Here is a 12,799-nt window from a genome sequence, read left to right as displayed (position 1 = left end):
GGCGGGCGCGGAGCCGGCGCGGAAGCCGAGCGCGGCCCACCGAGCCGGCCGCCGGGCCCGCAGCCCCGGGAGGGAGGCAGCGAGACGCGCTAGCGGCCACCGCAGGCGCCCCCGGCCCAGCGCGGCCACACCCCCGGCCGCTGCGGCCAATGGCCGGGCCGGGGCGGGGCCTGGCGAGGGGCGGGGCCTGGCGAGGGGCGGGGCCTGGCGCGCGTCCCGTCGGCCCCGCCCCCCGGGGCCAGGGAGATCGGCTGAGCTGCCCGCCCGGGCCGGCGCCCCGGAAAAGGCCCCGCATGCCGCGGTGGGGCCGGCTGGTGCCCCCCTCCCGGCGGAGGCCGCCCCTCTGAGGACTGCAGTGGAGCTAAAGAGCTAGGGCCCAGGCTCCACGAGGCGGGCCTGCTGCGGCCAGGGCCCACCACCTCTGTGTCACGTGCCACGTGCATCACCTGGCCCCGTGCCTGTGTGTACAAATGTACGGATCTGGTTCTGTGTAATGGTCAAAATAATCGTAACACCCTTTTACATAGTGCTCACTATGTGCTAGGCACCGTGATAATTGCCTTCAAGCATTATTTCGTTTCATCCACAAAAGTTTTGTGGGCCTCCTGGGTGGTGCAGAGGTTAAAGTCAACGCTGCCAGCCACTGCGGCATGAGTTCGATCCCAGGCTAGGGAACTGACCCACATGGTGTAGCAGACCTGACCTGTCTCCCCCAAGGCTCCCCTCAGCAGTGTATTCCAGTAGATCTCCCTGTTCTGCTCCTCACTCTGTCTCTGGTAAATACACACACACACCCCTCTGACCTACACCCCACTTCTTGTATGCATTAATAAATCTTAAAAAAAAAAAAAAAAAAAAACTTGTAAGGTGGGTCCTTTTATCATTCCCATTTTATAGATGGGGAAATTGAGGTTCCATGAAGTCAACTGACTCATCCAGAGTCAAACAGCAATAAGCTACACAGAATTAGTACTCAAATCCAGATTGACTCCAAACTTGATCTTGGCCAAAAGGCCGAGAAGTGATCAGATTGACTCCAATATCTACTACTCCATCCTGCCACCCCTCCACTTTATGCCTCTGTATGGCCTTGAAGGGGGGCATGTGATTGGGCATTTGTAATTGCACACTTGAATGTGGCTGTGTAGTTCTTTTATCCGAGACCCTGAACATGTGGGTCCTCTCTATGTGATCATCTATATGTGACTGTGTGCCTGTATCAGTATAACTATGTCTATTTACATGTCTGGATATGTGCTTTTGTGCATCTGCCTATGTAACTGCAATTGTCTCCAAGAGTGGCTAAATAGGACTGACTTTTATATGTTTAAGTGTGTAGCAGTCTGCCTGTATACATGTAAGTTTTTTCTATAAGACTGCGTAACTGTATGTGGTTTTGCATAATGTGTAATTGCAATTATGTTTGTAGAGTGTTTGCCCATATCTACATTTGGGGTGTGTGTGTGTGTAAATAATGAAGCCATAGGTAAACCTGTAAAACCACCCATGAGGAGCTGTGTGTCCCTCACCCAGCTCTCCTTATACAAGTCTTTGTTTTTCAAAACCCATGCCAAGTGCCACCTCTTCTGAAAGCCTTCCAGGCTGTCAGGCTGCCCCTCCTCTGTATCCTCACAGAGCCCTATTCCCAAGGCCCTGGGCAGCGCTCTCCTTCACCATAATTCTGCCCTGTTTTTCTGAGGAAGGGCAGTGTGGTGTAGCTGAGAGTGGGCTAGACTGGAGGTCCCAAGCCCTCATTTCTAATCCCCATATATTTCATCCTTTCTGCCACTTGGACAAGTCCCTTCACTACACCATGCTGCCTCTCATACCCAGGATACCCTGTTCCCTCCCTGAAAAATGGAAGGGTCAAAGCTGATTCCCACCCTCCCTGAAGCCCATCTCTTGCTAAGAGTCTGAGATTGACCACAGAACAGTCCCAGGGACTGGTGTTTTATTCATCCATCCAGAAAATACTATTGAGCATATACTGTATACCAAGCTGTCCCCTTGCTTTACACAAAGAGGGTCCTACTCTCAAAGCTGGAAGAGACCTCAGAGACCTACTAGCCCAATTCCCTCAATTTACAGATGCAGGCACTGAGGCCCATAAAGAGAATAGCTGGTATGGGGAGCAGAGATAACACTCCAGAGTAAAGTTCAAATGCCTTGGTTTGAATTGAGTGAGAGCAGGTATGCAGAGCCTAGAAGGATGTCTGGAGCATAGCAGGTGCTTTGACTTTTGCAGGAGGCCTTCACAGAGCTGCCTCCCTGCCCATACACACTCTCACTGGTTCAGCCACATCTCCTGCCTCACCCCTCTCATTCTTACATACACAAAACTGCTTGCCACTACCCCATGCCCTCCCCATCGACCTCCAGGTTTCACTAGTGTTCCTTCCTCTTTCACTTTTGCTGGGAAGACTCCTCGTTGTCCCCAAGACCCTGCTCGACAGCCTACTCCATGAAGTCTTCCCCCAGCTCAGTTCTGTGCCCCCAAAGGCATCAGCATTGCCCTCTGATCAGAGGCCTCCTCAGCACCCTGTGTACCACCACCCCAGCACTTGTCTCAAGACACCCATTTGTTGGATTATGTGCCTTTCCAGCCAGAAAACAAGTTCCTCCCGGGCAGTAACTGCCTCGCTCCTCTTAGTAACTCAGGCTCACAGCAGGTGTGCCAGGTATGTGAACAGAAATTGGTGGATGGAGAGGGTGGGCCTGCATACTGGCCGAGGTGGTGGTGACAACTCTGTGGACAGGGACATCTGGAGGACAGGCGGGGGAGCCCAGGACCCCCTCACAGTCTTTCACTGCAGTGGCTGTGATTGCTCCAGGATGCTGGGGAAAGAGAATCTGCCAACAGCCAGGAGCATGGGAGAGCCCGGGGCAGGACTGGTGGAAGGAAGAGGTGGCATGAACAGGGGATGGACAGGAACTCCTGGGACGACAAGACTGGGCTTGAGTGCCTCTTAGAGAATGATGGCAAAGGCCTCACCGAGATGCTACGGCTGAGGTCTATCCCCGGCCAGGGAGCAATGCACATGGCGCAGCAGACCTCTCCTGTCTTGCCCGCTGCTCCCCTCAGCAGTGTATTTCACTCAGTCTGCCTGTTCTGTTCCCCACTCTGTCTCTGGTGAATCCTCTCACACACACATCTCTGGCCTACACCCTAGTCTTCTATGCAAAAAAAAAAAAAAATTGTAAACACTTAAAAAATTATATATATATAAAGAGGCTCACCTTGGGACAGAGCCCACCAGGAGCCTCCCGGAATCAAGCACTTTGCCACAAGATGAGAAGTTTAAACGCTTTGCAAGCTGAGCTGTCTGTCTGCCCCTCATGCCACACACAGAGCGGGCACCTGTGAGGGGGGCTGACAGTCTTCCTGAGTTGGCACAGAGGACAGGAGAACACAAAAGCACAGAACACAGTGGAGTATAATAATGGGGGGGTGTGACAGTTCTCATCCTCATGCCCCAGTAAACTGCTGCCACCTGCTTCCTTCCTCAAGTCAGTCAAGGGGCTAGAAGTGATAGTGGGGTTCAATGAGGGAAGGTGGAGGTAGCACACCTGCTCTCCCACCACACCCCACTCACTGTGGCCCAAACAACACATACACAATGACTCCTCTCATTAGTTTTCTTCAGCAAGTGCCAAGCCAGGAGCAGCTGAGACAGTGCTGAGGGTTGGGGTTGGGGAGTTTCCAAGGGGCAGGTGGGTGAGAGGAGGCTCTCCCCCGACGAACAACAGAGTATAGATTTTGCTGGCCACAAGGTTTAGCTACTCCAGGCAGGCAAACCTTGCTGACAGTTATGCTTCCGGAGCAGGAGAAGGAAAAGCAGGAGAGAATAATAGGGGGAGGGTCCCTGATAGAATAATGGGGGGAGGGCCCCTCCCAACCTGAGGGGGATTTCCAGAACACTGGGAAGTGTGCCATGGTGGAGAATCGGGGCCTCCAACAGGAGGGAGAAGCAGCTGGAAGGAACCCCCCGAAGGCTCTCAGAGAGGAAAGGGATAAAGGCCTTTTTGGCCTTGGCTTCCTGCTCCTATCCCCCAACCCTTGCAGCCACCTCTCTGGGGTGGGATTTTCCATTTGAAGTCTGAACAAAGGAGAGGGGAAGCTGAGGTGAGCCTGACAGGTGTGGCTCCTGGCCCACCTCTAACACTGTCTAGCTCTAATACTGTATGACCTTGAGCAAGTCACTTCCTCCTCTGGGCCTTACCTGCCATCTGTATGTGCCATGAGGACTCCCTGTGACATCTCAGGTCATCATCTCTGAGTGTCTAGGATCCCGATGCCGAGGTTCTGGGGATCCTTATCAGGGCACCCACCTATCACCCGGCTCCTACCCTCAGAAGCTGAACAGTGAGGTACAGTGGTCCCCAGACCCACAGAACCCCAGCCAGCAGTCCAGCCCCAGCCTCTACCAGATGCCTCACCTGATTCCAGGACTGCAAATCTTTCAGCCCAGCATGCCCTCGTCCTACCATTTTTTTTTTCAAGATTTATTTTTATTTATGCATGCATGCAATACTGGGGTATAGGCCAGAGGTAGGGGAGACAGAGTGGGGAGCAGAACAGGCAGATGTACGTACTGAAATACACTGCTGAGGGGAGCAGCAGGCAAGACAGAAGAGTCTGCTGCACCATGTGGGTCACCTCCCTGGCCAAGATCAAACTCATGCCGCAGTGACTGGTGATAGATTGACAGTGCTGAGACTTTAACTCCTGCGCCACCAGGGACCACCCACCCCCCCTTCCATTTCAGCATACGTGTCCTCCTCAGGGAAGCTGTCCTTGATCTCCTCTGGGATCACTGTGTTCCTTCTTTTGTCACACTCAACCCTTAAGTAGTTGTTCAGTGTCTGGTTCCCCCCTTTCAAATTGTGAGGTTCAGGAGGTCTGGGATTTTGTCTCTCATTAATACTGAGGACAGTATCTGACACATAGTAGGTACTTATTACTTCAAATCAAATATTTAATAACTGTGAAATAAGTTAGTAAGGTTTACTCTCCATCTGCACCCAAGGCAAATACAACAGGGCTAGAAGAAGCTCCCCTATGGAAACTTCTTCCCTAATGGATGTGTGCCCTAGAGGAGGGACCACTGACCCTATCACACAGACCCAGGCGCAGGCTGAGGAGGACACTGAGATGCCCCTGCCCAAGAAAAAGTTTCCAGAAAAAGCACATACTGTCTAACTCCAAATCTAAGCACCCTGCCCTAGAGTCTGAGGGCAGTAATTTCAGAGTCTACCATGGATAACGACATTGGCGATGTCACTGGAGCCAGGCCTTGAGAGATAAAGAGGAGTTCAAGCTTAGAAAAGCACATTCTCGGTAGGGGACTAGCACATGTAATGGCAAGAATGCGGAAATACATGGAGTGTTTACTGAACAGCAAATAGATAACATCCTAACATCAGAGAGGCCAAGCGCCTACTACCCAAAATGCCTTTGGGTCCTCACTTTGCTGCAGAGATACACAGGCCCCTTCCTCTGCAGGGATAGATGGCATTGTTCACAGCGCATTTTCCTTGCCCACTTTCTATGACATTCAGGTCACTGTCTTACCCACCTGACAGGCCAAAGGTAGGCTCTCCTTTCCTGGACACAGCTCGCACTTCCATACCCCAGTTCCTACCAGTTTGTTTCTCCAGCCCATTCTCAAACTATAGCATTCTAGAACTAGACTGGGTCCCAAAGGCCATTAACCCTATCTTCGTTAAGGTAGGTCACATCTGGCCCAGGGTGAGGCAGCACTTGCCCAAGGACATACAGTAGATCAATAGTCAAACTCAGGAGTCTCTGGGCAGCCAAGGTCAGCTCTCCCTGAGTGGGTGCAGAGTTCATGAGGGTAAATCTGCTGGGCCTGGCAGAGTGGTTCCAGAATTTTATCAATAGATGGGATCATTCCTATTCCCATTCCCACCTCCAGCCACTGCCCAGAACCAGAGAGAAGCCAAACCTTCGGGCAGGCGATGGACTCCTTTCCCCAAAGCTGGTGCTAAGACTACTACAGTGACTCCGCTCCAGAGTCAGAAACACATCCAACCTCACTATTTTGTTTGGAGAGGGTGGCCTCTGGAAGTAGACCGATTAGCTCTGTCCTTGCCGTGCCTGTGAACGTCCTGTCCACGTTGGCAGGAACCAGGCCTGCTTGTCCCAAGTATTTGAATTACCCTGAGCACAGACTAACATATGATGTCTTTTTTGAATGAATGAAGCTGAGTGACCTGCATCAACTCACTGTCACCCTCTGGGCCTGTTTTCTCACCTACAAATGGTGGTTAGTGCCCGCCTCCCAGACTGTTGTGAGGACAAGGGAAAACATTCATGACAACGGCACCCAGGGCCGGCACACAGCATCCTTCATGTCCCCCTGCACATTAGCCATCACCTTGCCTCCTTCCACACTTTGCTCACCTCCTCCAGAAGCCTCCCCTGATTATCTACCAGGCTCCAGTCCTGGCATCTGTCCCAGAAACACTTCTTCCCCACATACTTGTCTAGAGATCAAGTGACATTTCCGGAAAATATGGATTCCTGTTTGTTTACTTTTCCTTGGGCCTAAATCTTTCCACTGGACACAAGTAAGACTCCACCTTCTGTGGATTCTATCTCAAAGTAAGCATCAGGGGTATCGGAGGCATAATTAACTGAGTTGTTTTGCAAACCTGGACCAGGATGAACTTTGCTAATACCCAGAACAGCATCAGAACAGCAGAAACCTGTGGCCACCTGGACCGTGCTCCACAGTTCACAAGGCACTTGCATGTCTGCGCGTTTCATTGGCTCCTAGAGACCTCCATAAAGCTAGGATTTATTATCCCTTATTTTACAGATAGGGAAACTAGGCTTTGGAGGAGTTAATAACCTGAGGGCATCACGTGGCCTCAGAGGCACACCGGGGAGGCAGAGTTGTCCTGTCAGCCTCAGAGCCTGTTCCTTCCAGACTAGGACCTCAGAGCTCAGGTGACTCAACAAACACACCAACAGCAACCCCTTATCTCTCTCTGGCAACTTCACTTGTACAGAATTTTCACATCCTCTTTTATAAGGATCTTGCAGAGACAGAAAGGTTTCAGATTCACCAATACATGCTCTAGTCAGAGGGGCTCCCTGGAGAGAAAGGCCCCTCTGTTCCCTGGGACAGTGATGGACTCAGCGAGCCCACCAAGAAGCTGCTTGCCCAGTGTCAGTGGGCTTGCTGCTAGCTGAGGCGGGACTGGAACTCGCATTTGTCTGACTCTGATACTCTTCCCACCCTATCACATCCCCTTGCTTGCCCTGGGCCCTTCCCATCTTTAGATCTTTAAGGCTTTAAGACACCCTGGTCTGAGTCCTTGAGAGAATCATGGAGACAGTAGCAGTTTTTGGAGGCCGATGATCTGAGTTCAAATTTCAATTTAGGAAAATCAATCAGTCTCTAAGCCTCAATATTCTCATCTGCAAATGGGTGCAAATGAAATCAGGGATACAGAGCTGCTGGTACATTCCGAATAATCAATAAACGTCAGATTTTCTGTACAGGGCAGTGAGGAGTAGAAGAATCCCAGAAGAGAAGTGTTCATTTTTCCCATCTTGTAGCAGGGGAGTCAGATTAGGGGAGCCAAGACCTGAATCTTGAGTCTTTGGTACGGAGACTGTGATGGAAGCAACAGTGATGTTCCCAGCAAAGGTCCCTGACCTCCCAGGAAGATCAGGGTATCCCTCCTCCAGTCTGAACATTTCCCCCAGAAAGAGTTAACTCCTCTTTGGGCTTCCCCTTCCTAACCAGTGGTGCCAGCAAAGATTAGAGAGATCGGATTCATTTCTCTTAATAAACAGAAAAGAAACAGCTAGGCGAGTGACAAGGAAACAATTGGAATAATAGGAGGTTGGAGCAAAAGGGAGCAGGACTTCCTCCCGTCCTACCTGGGGCCACCCCCAGACCAGGGAAACAACAGCCAGGGGCGTGGGAGGTGTTGCCCACGCACATGCTCTCAAATCAGACTGACCTGCTGCCTGGAAAGCCCAGCGCTACCTGATACCAAATACAAGGCAGGGGGAGGCCTGGCTACTGACCCAGTGACCCCAAACAGTCTGTTGGGGCTCAGACCTACAGTGTCAGCTTTTCCAACCTCAGCCTCCAGGCTGGTCTCCTAGGAGAAAAGGCTCCCCTACACCACTAGCCTTCTACCTCCAGTCCTGACCATCTGACCACAATCCATCCTTTTGAGCGAGATGGGGCAGACTGCAGAGCCCTTGGAAACACCCCTCATTCCACTCCCCTTTTCAGGGCCGGGCCCACCCACCCTGGCCCCAGCATCCTGACTTTTATTAGTGGCTGGGCCGCAGAAGAGCAGGGCCTTTATCCAAAAGGAAGATCAGGCCGGATGCAATCACACAAGAGGCTTGTCACCCTCTTCCTGACCCCTAAAGTGTTCCTTCTAATTCTCCTCCAGAGGAGGTGGGTAAAGGACACTGGGAGGGTAAATGCAGGCCAGGAGGAATGGGAAGGGCCTCAATCACAGCGCCATTTCCTCACCTCAGGCACCCCAGCGAGCTGGAAAGGTAGACATCAGAGGACAGCAAGTCCCAAGGGAGCCTCACCCTCTTGCAGAGTCATGCCCACCCCCAAAACAGGAGACAGGAAGGGGGGAGGGGGTGCGGAATAAGCAAAGAACTAAGCAAGGGGCCGGAGAAAAGTGATCCTAGCAGGTCAGGTCAGTCTCCTCTCCCCTCAGGCTGATCTTTCCTCGCCCCCAGGCCAGAGGGAGCCCAAAGGCAAGGAATTAGCTGCCGTCTCTAAGCACACCCCCCCTCCCCGCCCCAACCAGGTACAGCCTCTACCTGAACTTGAGCCTCGGTTCCCCCATGTGTGAGCACATTTCCCACCCTGGAGGAATGTTAGACTGTTGCTACCAGGGTTGGGGGAAGGAGGGATGGGGAGGGACCTGGGCTCACCTGCGTGCTCACCCCCCTAGAAGGTGGATGTTTGCGGTTTGGCCCAGGTGAGGGGGTGGGGGGTGGGGGGAGCGGGCGAGCGGTGGGAAAAGCTAACACTCTGCTCCGCGCTAGATCCTCTGTGAACTGCAAACCTAGATCGACCCGGTCGGCTGAAACACCCCTTAAGAGCCGTTGCGGGAACCCCCCTCCCGCAGACACCAGGTCCCCAACCTCTCCCATTGGCCCCAGGCCAGAGTCAAGTCTCCGACCCCCTGACTCAGCAGAGGGCAGAACCCAGGTGCGCCCGGGGTAAGGGGCGGCTTCCCCGTCCCACGACCAGACTCCGGCTTCCAGCTTAAGCCGGGGGATCCCTGTGCCCGCCTGGGGTCCCCTCGAAGTCCCTAGAGCAGGGCAAGGGGCTGAGTCTGGGAAGCGCTGGGGGGCAGCGCAGAAAGGGGGTGCTCAGGCCCCGGTCTTGGCTCTTGCGCCCCCAGCGCCAGCCCGACGGGGGTCACCCCCTTCCCACGCGGCGGACCCCGGCGGAGCCAGCCCGGCCGCACCCTCGGCGCCGCCCCGGCGCGCAGCCCAGGTGCCGGCCGCCCTACCTCGGCCTTTCCCCTTGGGCTTCCTGGCCTTGTCGTCCGCCTTCTTGCCCCGGGGGGCGGCCGCCTCCGAGCCCTCGGGCCCCGCCGCCTTCTTCTTGCGCCGCTTGCCCCGCAGCCAGCTGAAGGCTCGGCGCAGACTGGCCGCGCCGGAGCGGGACTTCTTCCTGCGCGGGGCGCCGCCGGGGCCCCCCGGCTCCTCGGCCGCAGGTGCGGCGGGGGGCGCGCGGGCCGCCATGGCGGGCCGGGGACCGGGCGGGGGTCAGGCCCCCAGCGGCCGGGCGCCCATGAGCCGGGCGGCGGGCGGGCGGGCGGCCGGCGGGGAGACGCGCCCGGAGAAAAGTTTGGGCGGCGGAGCGCGGCGAGCGCGGCGGGAGCGGCGCGGGAGGGGCCGGCCGGGGCGGGCGGGGCGCCGGGGCCCGCGGGGAGGGAAGGAGCCGGCGAGGGAGCGGCCGCGGGGCGGGCGCTGGGCTGCGCGGCCCCTCCCCGCCTCCGCCGGCCCCGAGCCCCGCGCCGGGGGCTCCCGCGTCGGGGGAGGGCGCGGGCCGGCCCGGGGAGCGGGCCCGGAGGCCCCGGGGTCGGCGGCCTGGCCCGGCCCGCGCGGGCGGGGTCGCGGGGCGGGTCCGGGCTGGGTGGGCCGAGCGGCGGCACCCCACGGCCCCCTCCGGGCTCGCCGGGTGGGGTGGGGTGGGCAGGAGGACGCCCGGGGCCGGGGAAGAGAAACGCTGGGCTTGGACCCCCAGAAAGCCTGGTGTCCTGAGTTTGGTCTGGGAAGAGATGGGAGGTCCTGGAATTATTTTCCTGGAAATAAGGGATTCTGAGAATTCTTTCCGGCACCCAGACAGTGTCGGAGGTTTTGATCTAGACACAGGCTTCAGACCCGCCGGGGACCCGGGAGCGACAGGAGACATTCCTCTCCCTTCTGGCCCCTGGAGTAGCCACACCTCTCTTTTCTCCTCCCACGCCACACCTCCCCCTCCCCAAGCCCCCGCTCCCCAGGCTCCAACAATCCTCCCAGGCCTCTGGGTTCCCACTCACCCTGGGTCCCTAGGATGTGGAGAGTCGTGCCTCAGTTACCCTTGAGCTAGGCTGGGAGGCCCCAGGACATCCTGCCTGGATCTGGAATTCCCAGGAGGCATGTATTCAGCACTGATTAGGGCTAATCTTGGGTCTAATGAACTCAGCTTATAAGGTGCTTTGAGATGTTCTGCAGGTGAGACGTGTGAGTTAGAAAGCTGGTAGGGAAGAAACCTTTAAGAATCATGAAAATGCTGTGTTCATTTCCTCCAGGCCTCTGGCTTTTTATTATAGCTGACCAAGCACTTTTATATCATCTGATCCCACAACAAGCCATGAGAGAAGCAGGCAGGGCATATTCCCCCATAGTACAGAAAGGAAACTGAGCTCAAGAGGGGCCAGTGATTGCCTGGAGCAAAGAGGGGACCATCCACAGAGTAGCTGTGACCAGCAATCTAGGTCCTGGCTTCACCTGGTCCCCAGGGGCTATAAGTTACCCTAATGGGGGAGCTGTTCCTGTGCTCTTGGACTCTCTCCCTGGTGTCCCAGAAGGCCACTGCGATCACTACCTGTTAGAATTTGAACCTGACTCCAGTCAGTTTTTCCTGGTCCTAGTCTCCAGGGCAAAGACCCATTTGGAGCCCCCCAGTCCATTAGCCCTGACATGATGTAGATACTACCCACTATAGAGTAGGATAGTTAAAGTGTGGCCTCCCTAAACTGCCTCAACCCCCTGGGTATCTCCAGCAACTCAGCTGTGGCAAACCTGGGCCACCAGTGATACTCCCCCAATCTGGCAGTCAAGGGCACATCACTGTCCTTGCTGGGCCTCAGTTGCCCCTCTAACTGTCATTCATTCCCATGTAGCCCACAGTCCCAGCACACCCATCCCAAATCAGGCTCTGTGCCAGGCACAGGGATCACACTGGACCTTGATCTCCTGGTGCTCTCTGCCCAGCCCACCACTGGCCCTCAGTTGGTCAGTGTCAAAGGGAAAGTGTTATAGACAAGTTGAGACTTGGAGAGAGAGGGATGGATGTGCAGCGCCTTGGCCTGGGGGAAGTCTTGGATGCATAGGAGGACAAAGGAAGGCAAACACTGACTTGGGGAGGGGCGATCAGAAGAGGTAGGTAGATAGCCTTGCACTCATCAGTGCCGTCAGCACCTTCGTCCCTGTGGCCAGGACTGGCTACTTAGTTTGCAGGGTCCAGTGCAAAATGAAAATGCAGGGCTTTTTGTTTGAGAAGTAGTAAGAATTTCAAAAAGGCAATAGTAAAGGATTTACCCAAGGACAGCGCCTTTCTAAGCAAAGGGCCATGTGTGACTGTGCCCATGAAGGTGCCTGCTGGTGGCTCATAGAATTCCTCAGTGAAGTCTCCCCTCAAACCAGAATCCCCAGGAGTCAACCCACAGATTGGGCCCCTGATTTGGAGGTGGGAAGAGAAGGAGGAGAGTGGGGATAGGTCAGGGTTATATTCCCTTGACTGCTCCCAAGCCCAGCACCCAGGCATTCCCACCTCCGTTCCCAACCTGGACCACTCTCAGGCCAGCACCCCAGCTTTCCCTCTTGTCACTAGGCCTAAGGGACATTCTTCTGAGACACCCAGAGAGGGCTAACCTGGGAAGGGCTAGCCTGCAGCCCATCATCTAACCCACGATTGCTCAGCTCAGTTACTTTCCCTGCTGGTCCTACAGGCAGCCAAGGAAACTGACTTCCCAGCAGCCCCTAATCAGCAGGGCCCAAAGTCCATCCTGGAGCCAGGTCAACACCTGACCAGGGAGGAAGCTGTCAGCTGTCCCCAAGAAGGAACCAGCAACGACCAGGTCTGCAGTAGCAGCGCTAGGGCCCTCCAGCTCTGGAAAACTGTTTTTGGAAATTCCAGGACCACCCCAATATTGCTGGGTGAGAATCCACCCAGCACTCTCCCAACTCTCACTCTTGAGAACCCTGCTTCTTACAGAGACCTGTCCCCTGCTCGGCCTGGCCTCCTCCCCACAGACTCCAGCCTGGGCAGCCAGCCTAAGGTGTGGCTGAGCCTCCCTCATTTTATAGGGAACACCAGGCTGTAAATCATGCAGCAAGAGCGGGGGGAACAATTGTGACTTTCCTCAGTTCTTGGACCAATTGGAGAGGCCAGAATTGTACTGGAGGGCAGGGCATTTCTGCAAAGGTTGAAGATGTTAAGAGATAATCGTGTTCCTAGTGCACAGACAAGCCTAAGGAGAGTTGGGTGAGCTGCCAACAGCCACA

This window comes from Talpa occidentalis, unplaced genomic scaffold (assembly GCF_014898055.3).
Source record: "Talpa occidentalis isolate TD23 unplaced genomic scaffold, MPIMG_talOcc4v2.1 talOcc4.9, whole genome shotgun sequence".
NCBI lineage: Eukaryota > Metazoa > Chordata > Mammalia > Eulipotyphla > Talpidae > Talpa > Talpa occidentalis.
This window is presented reverse-complemented; position numbering follows the sequence as displayed.